This window comes from Lathyrus oleraceus, chromosome 3, assembly GCF_024323335.1.
Source record: "Lathyrus oleraceus cultivar Zhongwan6 chromosome 3, CAAS_Psat_ZW6_1.0, whole genome shotgun sequence".
Lineage (NCBI taxonomy): Eukaryota > Viridiplantae > Streptophyta > Magnoliopsida > Fabales > Fabaceae > Lathyrus > Lathyrus oleraceus.
In genome coordinates, this window is record NC_066581.1 from 143,456,391 (window position 1) to 143,475,725 (window position 19,335).

A 19,335-nucleotide genomic window follows, 5' to 3' on the forward strand; every position below is an offset into this window, starting at 1 on the left:
TCAAAAGGTTTTGTCTTTGAGGAAAAGACTAATGTGAAAACGAACCCTCTGCCTAATCATGGTGGTTCAGCAGTCAATGTTATTATCGAAGAAGAAACTACAGAATTTGTACTACAGGCTGACGATGTAAACACTCCGATGTCGGTTGTATGGAAAAGACTTGAACATTTTGGGTTTCTAGCCGATATACATGAAGATTGTGTAGTATATGACTGTGATTCGGACACTTGTGACGAGTTAAGGGGTCGTGTGCAAGAGCTGATGGATCAAGGGCTGATACAGTTCTCCAAGTCCAAGGCAGTAGAAGAGGTTATAGTAATCGAATCGATAACTATTGTGTATAGGAATAAGAAGGTTTAAGCTCTTCCCAAGAGGATTCAGCCAATCCATTTTCGTGTTCCTAGTCCGTTTCCGTATCAGAATACCAAGGCGGTGCCTTGGAATTATGAGACAACATCATATGTAGGCGGAAAAGAAATTCACATTCCTGATACTGAGATCGTCAATATAACTTGAACGGGAGGCATGACTCACAGTGGCTGTATATTTGCTCCAAAATACACTCCCAGGGTTCCTCCATCACCCACAGTTATCCCTCATAAGGAGAAGGTCCTTCCTCCTCCTCCTCCGCAGGCAGGGGCAACTGTACCGGCCACTCCGAACGTGACAACTGTTCCAACATCGACGAATGTTACTACTGACAAAGCTGCAGAATTAGAAGTGTATAAGGGTAAAGGGCCGATGGTTGAAAATGAGCATGTTGAATATCACAAGAAGAGCATCACTTTTGAGGAAGTCCAGGAGTTCCTCAAGTTGATCAAAAAGAGTGATTTTAAGATCGTCGATCAGTTGGGCCAGACTCTTTCCAAGATCTCCATTTTGTCTTTACTGCTAAGTTCTGAGGCTCACCGTAAATCATTCTTGAAAGTCCTGAATATCGCTCATATGATGTAGGATATCACGGTCAATAAATTTGACGACGTGGTTGCGAATATCACAACCAGTAGGTATTTAGGATTTAATGAAGCAAAATTACCTCCTGAGGGAAATGGCCATAATAAAGCACTACACATTTCAGTCATGTGTACAGACTCTCTTCTATCTTGAGTCCTTGTTGACGTTGGTTCTTTGCTTAATGTAATGCCAATAGAAACCCAGAATTCCCTTGGACTTTTTAGAATTAAGCAATCACACAAATGCACAATTATACCAATATTGAAGGGCAAAGGCATCAAATAAAGATGGCCTCATCCAAGCTTATCCACTTCAATGATCTTCTTCAAAATAGCCTACGTAGCAGATGAATTCCACAAGTCACAGGTTCAACATGACATCTTAATAATGATCAATGTTGCAGATGAATATGGAGAGATCTAGAATGATGTATCAGGTGAATTCAAATTGCAAGCACTTGGTTCTTAAACAAATTGGCATTGGCCAAGTCCATTAGCAAAGGAATGTTGCCTAAGTTCTAAGTCCGATTAGGCAAGATCAAACCAACAGTCCACTAAAAAGTCTTTTAGGGTTTTTGTTGTAATTATGTACATTAATGGTCAAAGACCACACAAACAAGCAAACAAAATAATATCACACAATATGGTCCAAGTGGACAAAGTGAAAATTTCATTAACATAAACAATTATAATGATATGTATAATGGAAAATGATATAAAGTGCTAAAAGTAAATTGCATTAAAGTAAAGACTTGAAGTTAAGAAAGTTAATAGTTAGTAAGTTAGTGGTTAGCTTTGTTTTGCTTTTGAATTCAAGACATTCTTTGGAGAACACTCAACCCACTTGCCACAAGCATGGATCCTTGAACCAAAACATCTTCCAAAGGAAGGAAAGAAGGCCAAGTTTCCACACAATACCATGGAAGAGGGGAGACTTACAATCTCACTAACTCGAATGATTATGCCTTTTGTGTCACAAATTTAGTGCTATGTTAAGCAATCGTAATTGGACTTATATGGAAGTCACAACTATTTGAGGCCGAGCAATAAACTTTTGGTGTTAATGCATGTTGGAGACATAGTATTAAGAACTATGCTCATTAAACATACCGCACACAAAAATATGCAAAAGGTGTGGCCTAATCTCATCCATACTCATGTTAATCTTTCAATCAACTAGCATTAGGACTTTGAGATGTCATTGGCCAATTGAAAATAAATGGATGAAGAAGAGGAATTATATGAAGAGGGAAAGGGATGAATGAGATCACAAATTGGTCAAAGGAGGACTTTTACCAAATTAATATTATTCATTCATTTTGGGAGATGGAATGTACATTCCATCAATCCCCTAAATCCAATAATATTAACTTGACAAAGTCAAATAAACCTCGACCAAGGCCCAACAACAAATAAGGAACTCATTTAAGTCAATACAAATGGTTAACACAATTAAAATGACATTTATTCAATTAAAAATATTAAAATAATGCATTAAATTCAAATATGTATTGTCCAAATCCTAAAATCTCATCAAAACACCGAATAAATGGCCATGAGATTTATCATAGGTTAAACAAGGTCAAAGGACCTTGGAGATTTTTTTTTATAATTTTTGGACACTTAAAAATATTTTTAAACAATTAAAAACAAATGAAAAATCAATTAATTCATGAAAAATATTAATACTGATCCAAAAAGATAATTTTAATTCAGAATATGAAAGAGAAAAATATTTGGAAATTTTTGGTGAAAGTCCCATATTTTTTGGATCAATATTAAATTTATTATGAATTATTGAAGAAAATGGGATTAAACTAAAAATCAGAAAATTCAAAAATACATGGACCATCTGATCTCCCTCATTAATTGAGGTGGCAGATCTGATGATCCAAAACACGCGTTCCACATGTTCTTTAGTTAAACGCGCTGTAAACGTGGTATTCACAAGGGACGGCTAAGATTAAAACGTGGAAGTTGGATCCCATAGCTCAGACTTAAGACACATCATCACCGGAGCCAGAGCTCCGATTGTCTTCTCCGATGAGCTTCACCAGACTGGTCAACATGAACCATCACCAAAATTCCAAACAGGGACATGATTTTAAAGAGAAAACATCACTGAGCACGAATATCACCTCCAATTCATCCAATTCCAACTATATTAAGAGATACGTGGAATTGAAAAATGAGGTTCATGATCTGAGTTACTTCGATTTGGCCTCAAAGCAACTCAATCTTCTTGCCTACATTGGTAGGACTTCAGACAACTCAAGAATCAATGGAATTGAGCAAGAATCAAGGAGAATCGACGAGTTTAAAATTTCTGCGAATTACCTTTAATGGAGGTCTGAGCTTGCTAGATCTTGATCTGAATCGTGCTTGGCTTCACTTCAATTGCTTGTAGGAGAGGAATGGAAAGGCTTAGAAGCAATGGATTCTTGGAGAATTGAATTCCAAAATAGTGGAGATTCAAGCTCAAATTCAAATGAATTTATCAAGGTTATCCTCTTATTGTGAAGGGTTTTCAATGGAGATTCAAAGCTGATGCAATGTGTGTGTAAAATCTGAGCATAAGGGCTTCAATTTATAGAGAAATCAAATGATATTTGCACACTCTTTCCACTTTCCAAATTTGGCAAATTGATGATACAAAGCTGCATGGGCGCGCATAGGCCCATGGAATAATGGTTTGAAAGTCCAAATGAATGATCAGATGCTTTGAAGATGGATTGGATTGCAAGGTACATGTGCATTGTAACTTGAAGATTGATCCATGCCAAATGATATCAGTCTGTTTAAGCCATGCTCATCCTATGCATTTCTCATCCAAAATGCATGAACTTTAGCTCTTTGGAAAGGTGATATCAAGAGGAACAAGTTTGATGTTGAACACTTTTTCATTTAGAGCTTGGAACTTGGAGATATTTGAGGTGGAAGTTTGGAAAAATTTGACATATCAAAATTTTTCTAAGTGTCAAGCCATATGTCTCAATATTCCACCTTGCTTAACTTTTTATAGGAGCTTCAAATGAGAAAAGTGTCTTCATCAAAGTTGTATCTCTCTCAAATACCTTAAAAATGGTCACCAATTTCATGTCATTTAGATTTTAATGATAGAGTCATGCATTTTTGAAGTTTGGAAAAATCACTTGATCAATGGTATAGGTCAAAAGTGACCTATAATGTAGCCTCATATCAGATGTTCAAAGAAGTTGAATTTGCTCCCACTCCAAACATGAAAGTTGACGTAGACATATTGAATTTGATTGAGCAACATGGAAATCTTTCATATCATAAAAATTGAGCAAGTTATGGTCTTGGGAAGTTGACTTTCAAATTAGGGTTTAGACAAAATGACCTATAATGTTTCATCATAGAAAATGATTTTCCAAGCAAAACTTGCTCTAGGTCTAAACATGAAAGTTGTTTATAATGTCATTTAGAGTAAGTTTTATCTAGGAATAATTTCATATGGTGAAAATTGTAGGAGATAGGGTCTAGGGAGACCCAGTTTTGATCAGATGAATTCATCTGGCCAACCACCATTAACCAACTTGCTAACTTCCATTTCTCTTGACTTTCTTGGCTCATGGTAAATCATATATGCATAAGATAATGAATTTTGAAGTGTCCCTTGAGAAATTTGATCAATTGGTGAGATAGCTTGTTGGAGAAGTTACTCAAGATACCCAGTCAAACTAGGGTTTCCAAGGCAAATCACCCTCAAACTCTTGAAGCAAACTTGATCAAGTTAACATGTAGAAACAATTGGGACTCATATATAATGTTCATAACCATTCTTGTATCAATTCTTGGTTGTGCTCTTTGTTCATGAGGGTCTCAAACCCTAGATGTGATCAATGAATCAATGAGATCATGCCCTACCTACAAAAGAGTTAGATAGATACAAAGACATATTTTTGGTATTTTAGTTAGTAAAATGATAAAATACAAGTATGATATAATCACAAAGTGCTTGGTGATCTCTCCCAAAACAAACCCAATGAAAAGGGGTAAGGAGAATTCCAAGATGTGATCCCAATGCTTATGCTTATGATGGGAATGCATGAGGGATCTTAGGGTCAAAATTGGGGTCTTACAGCTGCCCCTATTTAAAGACATTCTATCTGAGGAGGTGAAGGTTAAAATATTCGACTCGACTCAGTAGAATGGGCTTAAATAATAACATATAGAAAAGAATTTTGGTCCCTAAGAGACCTCATGATGCATATGATATGAATGCAAAAGTTAATGCTCTGTGGGGAAATATTGCCATAAAGGAAAAGAAATCAGGGAGACCGAAAGTTCCCAGGAGCACAATGCATTCCATAAGGAAAACTCACTAGGGAGACAGAGACTCTGTGGGATAAAAAGGAGTTATGCGTAGGCCAGGGTACGACTTACAACTGCTAGGGGATTAGAGGAAATCCATATGAAATGGAAAGACTCGGCCGGGGAAAAACAACATCTGCAGGGGATACGAATAAGTCAGGATAAAACTGAAATATTCGACTCATGCAGGGGAAGAACGATTTCACTAAGGAAATGTGCACTCAACTCAACTGGGGAGAATGAACTTCAACAAAGAAGGAGCAAAAATCTATTATCCACTACCTGTTACTAGGTAAAGAGATAATAAAAATCTGACAGAGAGAACATCCGTCATCGATTAAGATGAACATATCAAGGATGACTCGCTGAGGAAAAGCTAGGGGGAATACTCATTACCGGTTACTGGGTAAGAATAGCCTTGCTGGGGAAACTGTAGCAAATAGGATTTACAACTACCAGTTACTGGGCAGAAAACCAAGGGTGAGAGTATCTGTCATCGGTTAGGATGAACATATCAAGGATAAACTCAACAGGGAAGAAAATCCGTCACCGGTTAAGATGAACATATCAAGGAAAGGATTGCCTGGGGATGTTAAGGAGGATACCCGTCATCGGTTAGGATGAACATATCAAGGATATACCAGCTGAACAGAAAGGGAATTATATCTATCAAAAATTGGATAGAAAACCGTCGGAGAGAGAATCCGTCATCGGTTAGGATGAACATATCAAGGATCAACTCTGCGAGGGGACGGAGATGGGATTTACAACTACCGGTTACTGGGTAGAAGACCAATCAAAGAGAAAATCCATCACCGGTTAAGATGAACATATCAAGGATAGACTCTGAAAGGGGAGAAAATAGGGATTACATTTATCAGTTACTGGATAGAATACCAAAGAAGAGAAAATCCGTCACCGGTTAAAGTGAACATATCAAGGATAGTCTCTGCACAGGGGAAAAAGTAGGATTTACAACTACCGGCTACTGGGTAGAAAACCACAAAGAGAAGAAAACCAGTCATCGGTTAAGATGAACATATCAAGGATTAACTCTCTGAGCAACCACAATAGGAATTACAACTACCTTTTTACTGGCTAGAATACCAAAGAAGAGAATATCCGTCACTGGTTAAAGCGAACATGTCAAGGATAGACTCCATGGGGGAAGAAAAGATATCCGTCACCTGGTTAAGATGATTATATCAAGGATATACTTTTCGAGGAATAGATCCACTAGGGATATCTGTTGAGGAGAAAAAGGGTACTTTTGTCGGGTATTGGGCAAGAAGTAGCAAGCCACCAACCAAGAAGAATATCACCAGTTACTGGGTAACAAACCCTTAGGGGACCAAGATATCTTTCTAGGTAAGAGCTAGAAGGAACCAATCAATCAAGACTCAACCCAATGAGGACATAACTCAAGGGGAGTGATTCCATCCAGAAAATTTACTGGAGAGGAAACTGAAATAACAACCATCCACGAGGAACAAACTCTGTGGGGAAATAGAGAAAGGTTAAAGTCTTTTCTGCTTAGGGGCTGACACTCTACAATTGAAGGAGGACAGACACCAGATTTGGTATGGGGATAAAGTACCGCCATAACAGAGAATGAAAATCTCAAACAAATAAAATATGAAGATGCAGGGTATGCAAAACATGAATTTGTATATGTATATGTATGGTGATTATGCTGACAAAACGATCACGAAGGATACAGAGGTGTCGCAAAGAAATTGAACCACCGGTACAATCCTCGGCCAATCCACAAATCATGGAGATAGACTGCTGGAGAACACGGAGATCAACATCCCAAAGGCTCAACCCTGGTTGGGGAAGGAGACCTGTTGAAGATAAAACATCCAAACTGTAGAGACTTTTAGGCCAAACCATAAAAATGGGAGACAACCCTACTGGGGAAGAAGTCAAAAGCTGCTCAGGAACTAGGAGGAAACTCTGACTGGGAGCAAAGATACAACGATTGGTGGGGACACCAAGGCGTTCTACTGGGGAAAGATCAGGCATCTCTGATGACGATCTACCTGCTGAGGAACAACGAACTCCGCTGGGAAGGCCAAAACTCTGCTTGGGACAAGGACACACCGCAACCAACTCAGCTGGGGAAAAGAAATAAGCTCCAAAGGGGATCAAACACTCTGCCAAGGAATTGAATCAACACAAACTTCTAGGGATACCCGAAGAGTTAACTGCTTGGGGAACCTCAGATGCTTCGCACTTAAGAACTTGCTTCTTACTGAAATAATGTTGATATTCTTTTTACTTGCTTTGGAAAAGTTCTTGCTTTTATATTTTCAAAAAAAACTTGATTTTGATTTAAAAATTTTAATTTCAAAAGTGATCATAATAAAATTTAAAACTATTGGCTGAAGTAAATAAGAATAGAAATAATTGGATAAAATCTCAACTTTATTTAATAGAATGGTAGTCTGTAAATGATAAGACTCCATAGATTTTACAAAGTTGAAAATGGTAATTTACATGGAAAAGGGTTACATTGAATACAAATGATCCTTAATCCTTCTACCAACTCTTGATATCCACTGTGCTCTTGACCGCCGCTGGAGATGATGAAATGATGTCAACTCTTGTGCTCAAACAAGTCTTCAAAAATCACTGAAGATCAGCAGACTACAGTTACTTGCCATAATCCTTATTTTTTGCATAAGTTGCCCCAAGGTGGGGTGCTCAACTTATAGGAAATTCTATTCTGTTTTTATGTCTCTAATTTTTTCCTGGATCGCCCTTTCGGGTTTTCAATCCACCGAGACGCTCATTTTTGCCTAAGCTGCCTGATCGCTTGACTTTGTGAGTCGAGAATGGGGTACAAACTGCAAGTGCACAGTTCTATCGCGTAGTTTTAAAAGATATCGATCCCACAGGGACTTATGAATCGATATACCGTTATCTAAGGTTACTTCGTAAAGCTAAGGTGGATAATGTTTGATTGTTTGGGGGAAAAGCTAAAAACTAAACTAGGATCTAGATTAAATATTAATAAGCGGATATCGGTATGTAGTTCGTCGTAATTAGGGAATCAATTCTTTGTCGATTTCTTGGTTTTAAAATAAATCTTTTCAGTTGACTTTATTGATTAAAAGTTTTATCTCAAACTCTCGCTCTGTTGAATAAACCATGATTTTATGTTAATGTAGCTGTCACTTATAATTAAGTCAAAAACCATTTTTTGAAAGCAATAAAGTCCGTAGAAACTCTTCTCAAGAAAACACTGACCGTTTAAACACCCTTATCTCAAACTCTCGCTCTGTTGACTTAGGTTATATAATTAAATTCGAATGCTTAACTCTCGTTCTCACATTCTATCTTTAAAAATACTTTTTGGAAAAGATCAGAATTTAATTAACTCTAAAACTTGCTCTCGCCCTGATCTAGAATTAATGTCTAATTTACACTGTCCAGTTAAAACCTCAAACTCTCGCTCTATTGATTTTAACTTCTTTATGTCTTTTACTTTCGTAAAAACCTTTGTTATTAACCCTGTAAATTGAGACCGTAAAAAGAGTGATTTTGATTTTAAATTTAATTAAACCGACTTAGTTCTGATCCCTTATTCCGCTTACTTTACATACCGATATCTAAGCGAATTAGCCAGACATGCTAAACAAACTTAAATACTTATCATGCATAAACAGACTCATCCCAGGCAGATAATATAAATAAATAATAAAACAAAGCATTAAATAATAATTAAAGAACCTGAATAAGTTAAACAGTAGTCTTGAACACTCCACCACAAGCCGGTAGGATTTGTTCTTGGATTCTTCAATTAAACAACAAATTAAAACGAAGGAAATAAAAAACTGGATTCTAACGTAAGGTTAGATCCGATAAAAAGGTACACAATAGTTTCCAGTGTAGAAACTATTGTGCGAAAAGAATTAACTAAATGCTAAAAAGGAAATAGAAATTGCAAGGGAAATAGTGTAAAACTCGTAAAAGCAATGCTGTAAAAATAATGCTTAAGTTGCTGGAAGAGAAAAAGGCAAAAGCGAAAACGGCAAAAGAAAAATATGGAAAAAGCGTGGAACCCCTTTTGGGTTTGGAAAGTGGCTATTTATATTGGTGCCTTGAGTAACTGCTTCCGCTTCCAAAGGTCTTCAACGTGCAAAGTACTTAGGCGTGGATATCGGCTTCAACTCTCCCTCAACGTCTCTGAAGCGTTCCTTGCGCCAAAAATGTAAGGGACTGGTGTGACGTTCGTCACACCATGTGTGACGTTCGTCACAGGAGTGTGCAAGGCGTGACGCTCGTCACAGCCTCTGTGACGTCCGTCACAGGCACAACACCTGTGTTTTTGTACTTTGGGCTGGGCTTTGATATTTGGTTCATTTTCTCTCCTTTTTGCACCTCCTTTTCTTCCATTTTTACTTGTGCTTCAAAATAAGCCACCTGAGACAAATAGGAAGAAAATACCGCGTAATATCTAATAAAATGAAGTGAACTGAAATAAATAATGATAAAATTTAATTGAATTAAGTCCTAAAATATGATATAATTTCATGTTATCAAACTCCCCCATACTTAGATCTTTGCTTGTCCTCAAGCAAGATACAGTATAGAAATCGTTTTAAAAATTTGGCCAGATGAAATTTCAAAACACACATCAATTCGTACTAGGTTGCATGTAAACCTTGTTTAGAAGTAACTTGAGTTTAATCTTGACATCAACAACCACCGTCACAACCTAGATAACCTCACCTTATGCAAATCGGTTCAAGTACACTATGATAGCTATCCTGGTTCCTTCACTCTTATTTCACCCGTTTTCATTCAAGCGAAATCACATTAAGCCCTTTATCTTTTCGCGCACATAGTGGAGTAACCGGTTAGTGATTCTGATCCCCTTTTAGCTAGAAGTTCTGGTACATAAGTCGGATAACTTCGTTATTCAGTCCATTGCAAATTGCGGGGGATCGGACCGTAGTCCGCCCTACCAAGTTCAGTACCAGATACCTGCTGAACCAACTCATAATGGATCTTTCATCTTATGCTTTTGTATGATCTGCAACCTTTAGATTAAATGATCTGGTAAGGATCACCTAACTTACTTAGTGCATTTCCTGATGTATATATATATATATATATATATTTTGTTTTTTGTTTTTTTATGTTACTTTGGGAATCATTCACTTATATTCATCGGCTCTCCACGTAGTTTGCTATTAGGATGGTGCTGACTTCTTGTATAAACTACTCGGGGTTACTATAAAACTAAAAGTTCAAGGGATTGGTATAATAGGTACTTATCTGATCTAACATGTTGAGGTTCGTTTAGAGTGTTTGGCGGTAGTGGTCTTTGTCTTAATTCGTCTCAAGATCGATAAGATGAGCAACCTTTATACTTATTGGGTGTTGAATTTTTGTTGTGGCTCATGGAAATTTGAGGGAATAGATAATAGAAATTTGTTCACACTCGAGACTTAACTTAAAATAATAGATTTTTTTTTTTTTTTTTATATAATAATTAAAATAACAATGAAGGGAAAGGTACATACTTGAAAAATGGAAATAGAAAGAACATGGTTTCCCCCCCATACTTAAACTAAACATTGTCCCCAATGTTTTAAGGAAATGAAATACAATATGGAAAGGAAAAAGAAAGTACAACTAAGGCTGCCTTCCGCCTCTGGTTCTTGGGCCAGGTGATCTCTGACGTAAGTCTAAATTGTCGAACCTGCTGAACAACTCAGTAAACCGCTGGTCGGTAGTGGCATTCCTAGCATCCTGTTGTTGTTGCATTTGACGCATCATCTGCATCATCTCGACATTCTGTGCCTGCATACCATCAATAGCATCCATGATGTCGTCGTTGGTTGCAGGCCTTCTTCGTCGACGACGTTGGGAGGATGGGCCAGTTGCATTATCGGAAGGGTTGAGCGGGACGGATTGTTGTGCGGGAGGCTGATCACCTTGCTCCATTTCCTCAAACTCGTCTGTGGGCGGGTTTGCTTGTGAAGGCTCGGTGGCTTCGGGAGCATTTAGATCATAGAGGAGGCGGTTGCGGTTTGTGACATCGGTCAGGGCCATGTTGGGTAGAACAACGCTTGGGATGGCTTGGTTGTTCACCATAAGATAATATCCTCCTCCTACTATTCTTAATCATGCGGCTGGATCGACAGTAGTTGATGTCCATAAATAGGGGAGGTAGGGATTTTAAGGTTTGGAGTCGGTCCCCTAAGTTTAAGCCAAGTGCAATGGTGGTGATTAATCCACCAATTACAAAGGGTTGGCGGCCTCTAGCACATAAGGTGCGGATATGATGAAGTAGAAAAGAGGCAGCGTTTACCTTAGCAGTCGGTTCGAAGACGCATTCGAGGAAGAATAGTTCTTTTGCGTTGACCTTACTGTTGTTTGGTCTTCCAAAAACTGTGTTTTGTAGGATCCGGAGAAAATATCGGATGGTTGGGTTATGTATGTGGGAAAGAAGGAGTTCTTCCCAGTTGTAGGCATCTAGACCGGATATTTTCTTAAAAAGGGTGGAAATGGCAACTGTGCTCCAGTTTATTTCGGGAGGGATTCTGGGGTAGACTTGACCTTCTGTGGGAAAGTGTAGCATGGTACTCAATTGGTTTTGGGTTAAGGAGTACTCGGTGTTGAACATTCGGAAGGTTGCAGTGCCGGTTAAAAATTCATCTTCACCGGCGGAAGTGGTGTATGCGTATGAACTTAAGAATTCTAAGGTTAGGGAGGGGTATGTTGGTTGGTTATGGGTGCATAGAAAGGTTAAGTCGGCTTGACGGAGCATCCATTCGATACCTTGGAGTAATCCTAATTGGTGTAAACAAGTAAAATCAGGGTACCTGGTGGAGACGACGCCTCGCTGTTGGAAACGCTCAAATTGCTCCCTTTGATAATTTTCGTCTTCGGATCGGAAGATGATATTTCCGAAATTCTGATTTCTCGCCATAGTGATGAATGAATTTGAAGGAGTAATTTGGAGAGAAAAGAAATGTATTTGATAGGAGAGAATTGTTTGTGGTGAATGAAGGGAGGTTTTGATGGGTATTTATAGGAAAAGAATTTGGAAGTTTGAGAGAAAAGTGGTTGAAAAGTAAATAAATGTGGGTAAATGTGAATAAATGGGGAAGATAAAAAAATGAAGGGTGTAACGTTCGTCTCCAACGGCTATGTAACGTTCACCTAGTCAGAAAGGTGTTACGCTCGTCACAGGGGTGTGACGCTCGTAACAGGCTCTTGGCGTGCCGTTCGTCATAAATTGTGTTACGCTCGTCACACATTCTTTTTGGCAAGGCTTCAGTAGCGTTCTACAGAATTACTTTGGTAATGGATTTATTTTTATTATTTTGTTTTGTTTTTAGATTGTTTTATCTTGCGAATTAATTTATCTTGCATGCTATTCTACTTTGCATAATATTGCATGAATAATTCAAATAGGTTATAGGCAGCAACAGTAGAGAATATAATAGCTATTGCATAATAAAATTAAATAAATAGCTTAAATAAAATGATCATAATGTAATATTGGAAAGACAAAACAAAAGAAATGTGAAAAGGAAACAAATGCGAACATGAATTCAAATAACATTAATGAATGATCTAACTTAAAACTAAATAGCTAAGAAGAATAACTAAATTCGATCCATCTGCACGATCTCTGGCCGGAGGAGCAAAAGAGTTAACACGGTGTAGCAACTCGTGAAACTGATCTGTCATACTGCTCATGTATCCTAGAACTTCGTGTCTCTGTAAGAACAAAAATAGTTCTACAATAGATTCCATGATTTTGATGATAACAAAGGATGAAACCAAAAGTGGTACCCTAACGAAAAGTTTCTAAGTGTGCAGGGTTCTAAAGAAAGAAGAAATAAATCTGATGATGTCATCAGATGCAAAACAAGATCAGATGCAAAATCTCAAGTATCAGAAGCACCTAAAGAGGAATCTCATTCAAGAAGCTCTAGACTCTGGACAAAACTACAAAATATCAGAAGCATCTGAACATGAAGTAAAGTCTAGAAGCTCTGACTCTGAACAAATGCCTTCTGCAAAGTCTGAAGTTATCAAGCGTCATCTGAACTTTCAAGAGATAACATCAGAAGCCAATTTCTCCAGATACACAAAGACTCTAATCAGAATGGTTAATCATGATGAAGTAACGTTTAAGTCAAGTTAAAGTTCTGCAAATGGATTTCCTCAATTAGAAAGAGACGTTAATCTCCACTTCCAAGAGAAAAGATACTAATTGTGGTAAGTAGTCACTTCTAAGTGAAAAAGTCTACTGCAGAAGCTATAAATGGAATGGCGTAATTACATCTCAATATCCAACAGATTCAACGCCACTTCAACTCTACTTCAACTCCTATAAATAAGAGAAGAAATCTCATTCAGTAAAGACCAAGAAATCACTAGCCAAAACTATACTGAAATCATATCACGCTCAAGAAAAACATCTTTGTTCTTCAAAGATTTTCACTAAGCTTTTGCTTATCAAGTGAAAAATTTGTTCTTAAGTTTGTAATATTTGCTTTCTTAGAAGCACTCTAGATTACACATCTTGTATCTATTTTTATTTGATTTCCTCAAGTGACTTGTTGTAGTCTGTAGACTTGAGAGGACTAAGAGATTTTCTTTTCTCTTAGGGGTTGTTTGTAATCTTTCAAGATTAGTGGATTAAGTCCTTGTTGAAGGCGAAATCACCTTGGCCGGGTGGACTGGAGTAGCTTTGTGTTATAAGCGAACCAGTATAAAATCATTGTGTGATTTCATTTTGCAAAAGCGCTTATTTTTCAAACAATTCAAACCCCCCCTTTCTTGTTTTTCTCACCTTCAATTGGTATCAGAGCTCCGGCTCTGTTATTGATTTTCAAATCAAACACTTAACCGTGTAGAGAGATCCAGTGCGAGAAAAACAAATGGCCCACTCAAATGAGAAAGATTCTTACAATGCCAAGCCTCCTGTTTTTGATGGAGAAAAGTTTGATTACTGGAAAGATAGAATCGAAAGTTTCTTTCTTGGTTATGATGCTGACCTCTGGGACATTGTCACAGATGGATACAAACCTCCAACCTTAAATGGAGCTGAAGTTCCCAGAAGCAAAATGTCAGAAGATCAAAAACGTGAGTTCAAAAATCATCACAAGGCCAGAACAATACTTCTAAATGCTATATCATACAACGAATACGAAAAGATCACCAACAGAGAGACGGCTAAAGATATACTTGACTCTCTGAAGATGACCCATGAAGGAAACTCCCAAGTCAAGGAGACGAAGGCTCTGGCGTTGATCCAGAAATATGAAGCCTTCAAGATGGAAGATGACGAAGCTATAGAAGCTATGTTTTCCAGATTCCAAACTCTTATTGCAGGTCTTAAAGTGCTAGACAAAGGATATACTACTGCAGATCATGTTAAGAAGATTGTCAGAAGTCTGCCAAAGAAATGGAGACCAATGGTTACTGCTCTGAAGTTATCAAAGGATCTGAACAACATCAGCCTTGAAGAACTTGTTAGCTCTCTCAGAAGTCATGAGATAGAACTAGAGGAGGATGAGCCTCAGAAAAGAAACAAGTCAGTGGCGCTGAAGTCCAGATCTGAAAGACGGAAGTCAGACAGAATCAAAGCTCTCCAGGCCGAAACTGCAGATACTGACGACTCTGAACCTGAAGACTCTGATGATGAAGAAGAACTGTCCTTACTAACCAGAAGAGTTAAGCAACTCTGGAAAAGAAGGAACAACAACAACTTCAGAAAATCAAGACCCAGAAGGGATAGATCAGAGTCAACTTCAAAAGGTAAACCTAATAAAGATATTACCTGTTTTGAATGTAAAGAAACAGGTCATTACAGAAATGAATGCCCCAAGCTGAAGAAAGATGACTCTAAGAAAGAAAGCTTCAAGAAAAATGCCTTCAGAACAAAGAAGGGATTAATGGCCACCTGGGACGATAGTGAATCAGGATCATCAGAATCTGACTCTGATGAACAAGCCAACGTAGCATTTATGGCTACCACATCCAGCAGCTCAGATGAAGAATCTGAAGAGGTATTTTCTGAACTTTCTAGATCTGACTTAGAATCATGTTTATCAGAAACTCTTACCTCTCTTCAGAAATTAAAACAAAAAGTTAAAAGTATTAAAGGCCTTCTTAAAGCAAAATCTGAAGAATGTAGTGAACTTGAGACAACAATTCTAGCACATGAAGATACAATCAAATCTTTAACGTTAGAAAGAGATGGAGCTAAAACAAAAAGCTTAAAATTAGAAGAAGTGTTGTCTCAAACACCACAAACTTCAAATGAAATTATTTATAAATATGAAGAAGCCTTTCAACAATTTCTGAAGAATGGGATAAATAGGAGTATTATGGCATCCATGATTTATGGAGTAGGTCAGAATAATAAAAGGGGAATTGGGTATGATTCTGATTCTGATAAAACTTCTACCAGTAACCAAATTAAATCACCTTTTTCATACCACTATACACACACACAAGAACACAAATTTAAAAATGCTAGAAGACCCAAAGTTGTAAGAAACTCTGGGAAAACTAATCTGAAAGGACCCAAGAGATTCTGGGTACCGAAAGATAAGATTATCTATGTTGCAGATATCCTATGCAGCAAAGTTCAGACACCAGTCATGGTACCTGGACTCTGGATGCTCGCGACATATGACGGGAAGAAAGTCTATGTTCCAAAGCCTGGAACTTAAAGACGCTGGCTTTGTAGGCTTCGGAGGAGATCAGAAAGGAAGGATCAGAGGCTCCGGAACTATTGGTAATGGTACTCTTCCCTCTATATCTGATGTTCTTTATGTAGAAGGATTAATGCATAACTTGTTATCCATAAGTCAATTAAGTGATAACGGTTATGATGTAATCTTTAATCAAAAAACGTGTAAAGCCATTAATCAGAACGATGGCTCTGTCCTTTTCACAGGCAAGAGGAAAAACAACATTTATAAAATAAATCTTTCTGATTTAAAAGATCAAAATGTTAAATGTTTAATGTCAGTTCACGAAGAGCAATGGGTATGGCATAGACGCTTAGGCCACATTAGCATGAGAAAACTTTCTCAGCTAACTAAACTTGAGTTAGTCAGAGGCTTACCTAAACTGAAGTTTTCTTCAGATGCTCTGTGTGAAGCTTGTCAGAAAGGAAAGTTTTCAAAAACATCTTTTAAAAAGAAAAATGTTGTTTCTACCTCCAAGCCTCTGGAGCTTCTTCACATTGACTTATTTGGTCCTGTGAAAACAGCATCAGTCAATGGAAAGAAGTATGGACTTGTAATCGTTGATGATTACAGCCGCTGGACATGGGTAAAATTCCTAAAGCACAAGAGTGAGTCTCACTCTGTATTCACCAGTTTCTGTTCTAAAGTGCAAAAAGAATTTGACTCTAAAATTATTAGAGTCAGAAGTGATCATGGTGGAGAATTTGAAAATAAAGATTTTGAAGAATTATTTGATTCTAATGGAATATCCCATGATTTCTCCTGCCCTAGAACTCCACAACAAAATGGAGTTGTAGAGAGGAAGAATAGGACACTCCAAGAAATGGCCAGAACCATGATCAATGAAACAAATGTAGCAAAGCACTTTTGGGCAGAAGCTGTAAATACAGCGTGTTACATTCAGAATAGAATCTCTATTAGACCTATTCTGGATAAGACTCCCTATGAACTGTGTAAGGGAAGAAAACCCAACATTTCATATTTTCATCCTTTTGGATGCATTTGCTTTATATTAAATACTAAAGAACATCTGAACAAGTTTGATTCCAAAGCACAGAAAGGTATTATGTTAGGATACTCAGAACGCTCTAAAGGCTACAGAGTATACAACACAGAAACCAAAATTGTGGAGGAATCAATTCATGTTAGATTTGATGATAAGCTTGACCCTGAAAAGTCAAAGCTAGTTGAAAAGTTTGCAGATTTAGAGATCACTCTGGTAGAATCTGAGAAAACTCCAGAAGCAACTGTCACTCCAGACTCTGAAGAAATTAAATCTCCAGAAATTCCAAGGAAAGTCAAGAGTCGTAGCAACGTATCTGAAGAGTTGATTTTGGGAAACAAAGATGAACCTGTTAGAACCAGATCTACCTTCAGAACTTCTGAAGATATTCCTCTGGGACTAGTGTCTCTGATTGAGCCTACGTCCTGTGATGAAGCTCTTCAAGATAATGATTGGGTGGCAGCTATGCAAGAAGAGTTAGATCAATTCTCCAAGAATGATGTCTGGGATCTCGTTCCTAAACCCAGAGGCACTCATGTCATTGGAACCAGATGGGTTTTCAGAAACAAACTGAACGAGAAAGGAGAAGTTGTCAGAAACAAAGCACGACTGGTAGCTCAAGGTTATAGTCAACAAGAAGGTATTGATTATAATGAAACTTTTGCTCCAGTCGCAAGGTTAGAGTCTATTCGTCTTCTTGTATCATTTGCTATTAATCACTCTATAAAATTATACCAAATGGATGTCAAGAGTGCATTTCTAAATGGTTATATTTCAGAAGAAGTGTATGTTAATCAACCTCCTGGTTTTGAAAACTCAAATTTTCCAGAACATGTTTTCAAACTTAAGAAATCCTTATATGGACTTAAACAAGCTCCCAGAGCTTGGTATGAACGCTTAAGTAATTTTCTTCTAGAACAAAATTTTATCAGAGGGAAAGTTGATTCTACACTCTTCTGTAAAAATCATAAAAATGATCTCATGATATGCCAAATTTATGTTGATGACATTATTTTTGGTTCTGCTAATATCTCTGTTTGCCAAGAATTTTCTAAGTTAATGCAGGCAGAATTTGAAATGAGTCTAATGCAAGAACTAAAGTTCTTTCTGGGAATTCAAATCAATCAAACTCCAGAAGTCACGTACATTCATCAAAGCAAGTACATTAAAGACGTTCTAAAGAAGTTTGATATGTCTGAATGCAATTCTGCAAAGACTCCCATGCATCCAACTTGCATTCTGGAGAAGGAAGAGGTAAGCAACAAGGTTTGTCAGAAGCTCTATCGAGGTATGATAGGCTCTCTTCTCTATCTGACTGCTACTCGTCCTGATATTCTCTTTAGCGTCTGTCTTTGTGCCAGATTCCAATCAGATCCTAGAGAATCTCATTTAACAGCTGTTAAGAGAATTCTTAAGTATCTGAAAGGAACCCCTAACCTGGGCCTGATGTATGAGAAAACATCAGAGTATAGGCTTTCTGGTTATTGTGATGCAGATTATGCAGGAGATAGAATAGAACGTAAAAGCACATCTGGAAATTGCCAGCTTCTGGGAAACAACTTAATCTCCTGGGCTAGCAAAAGACAGTCAACTATTGCTCTATCAACTGCAGAAGCAGAATATATCTCAGCATCACTGTGCACAACTCAGATGCTCTGGATGAAACATCAACTAGAAGATCTACAAATCTTTGAGAGTAACATTCCTATCCTTTGTGATAATACTGCTGCTATTTGTTTGAGTAAGAATCCCATTTTGCATTCCAGAGCCAAACACATAGAAATAAAACATCATTTTATTAGAGACTATGTTCAGAAAGGAATAGTAACGCTGAAATTCATTGATACAGAACATCAATGGGCAGATATCTTTACTAAGCCTCTGGCTGAAGATAGATTTCGCTTTATATTAGAAAATCTGAACATTAAAAATTGCCCTGAGTAAAATTTGGCTCTGAACATGTAAAATGAGAATCTGATAAAAACAAATACACTTCTGCCTCTGACTCTGATACTTCTACCAAGTTAAGAAGATATCTGAGTTAGAAATCTTCAGAACCAATCTCTTGGTATTCCTGAAGATCAGAAACATCAACACGTGGGGAACATGCGTCTAACCCTAGAACTTCTAGACAGCTGTCTAAAGAAATCAAAGGTCAGAACGTTTGAAATCTCCTTGAGCAGTGTGCTTACTGTTGGGATTAGACATTCATTAATGAGCTGTAATCATTTTTCCCCCAAACGTGCTATTTTGGTTTTTGTGCTAACGCTGGTATGTGTGTCGTTTTGCATGTGTTTTTACCCTTAGTATA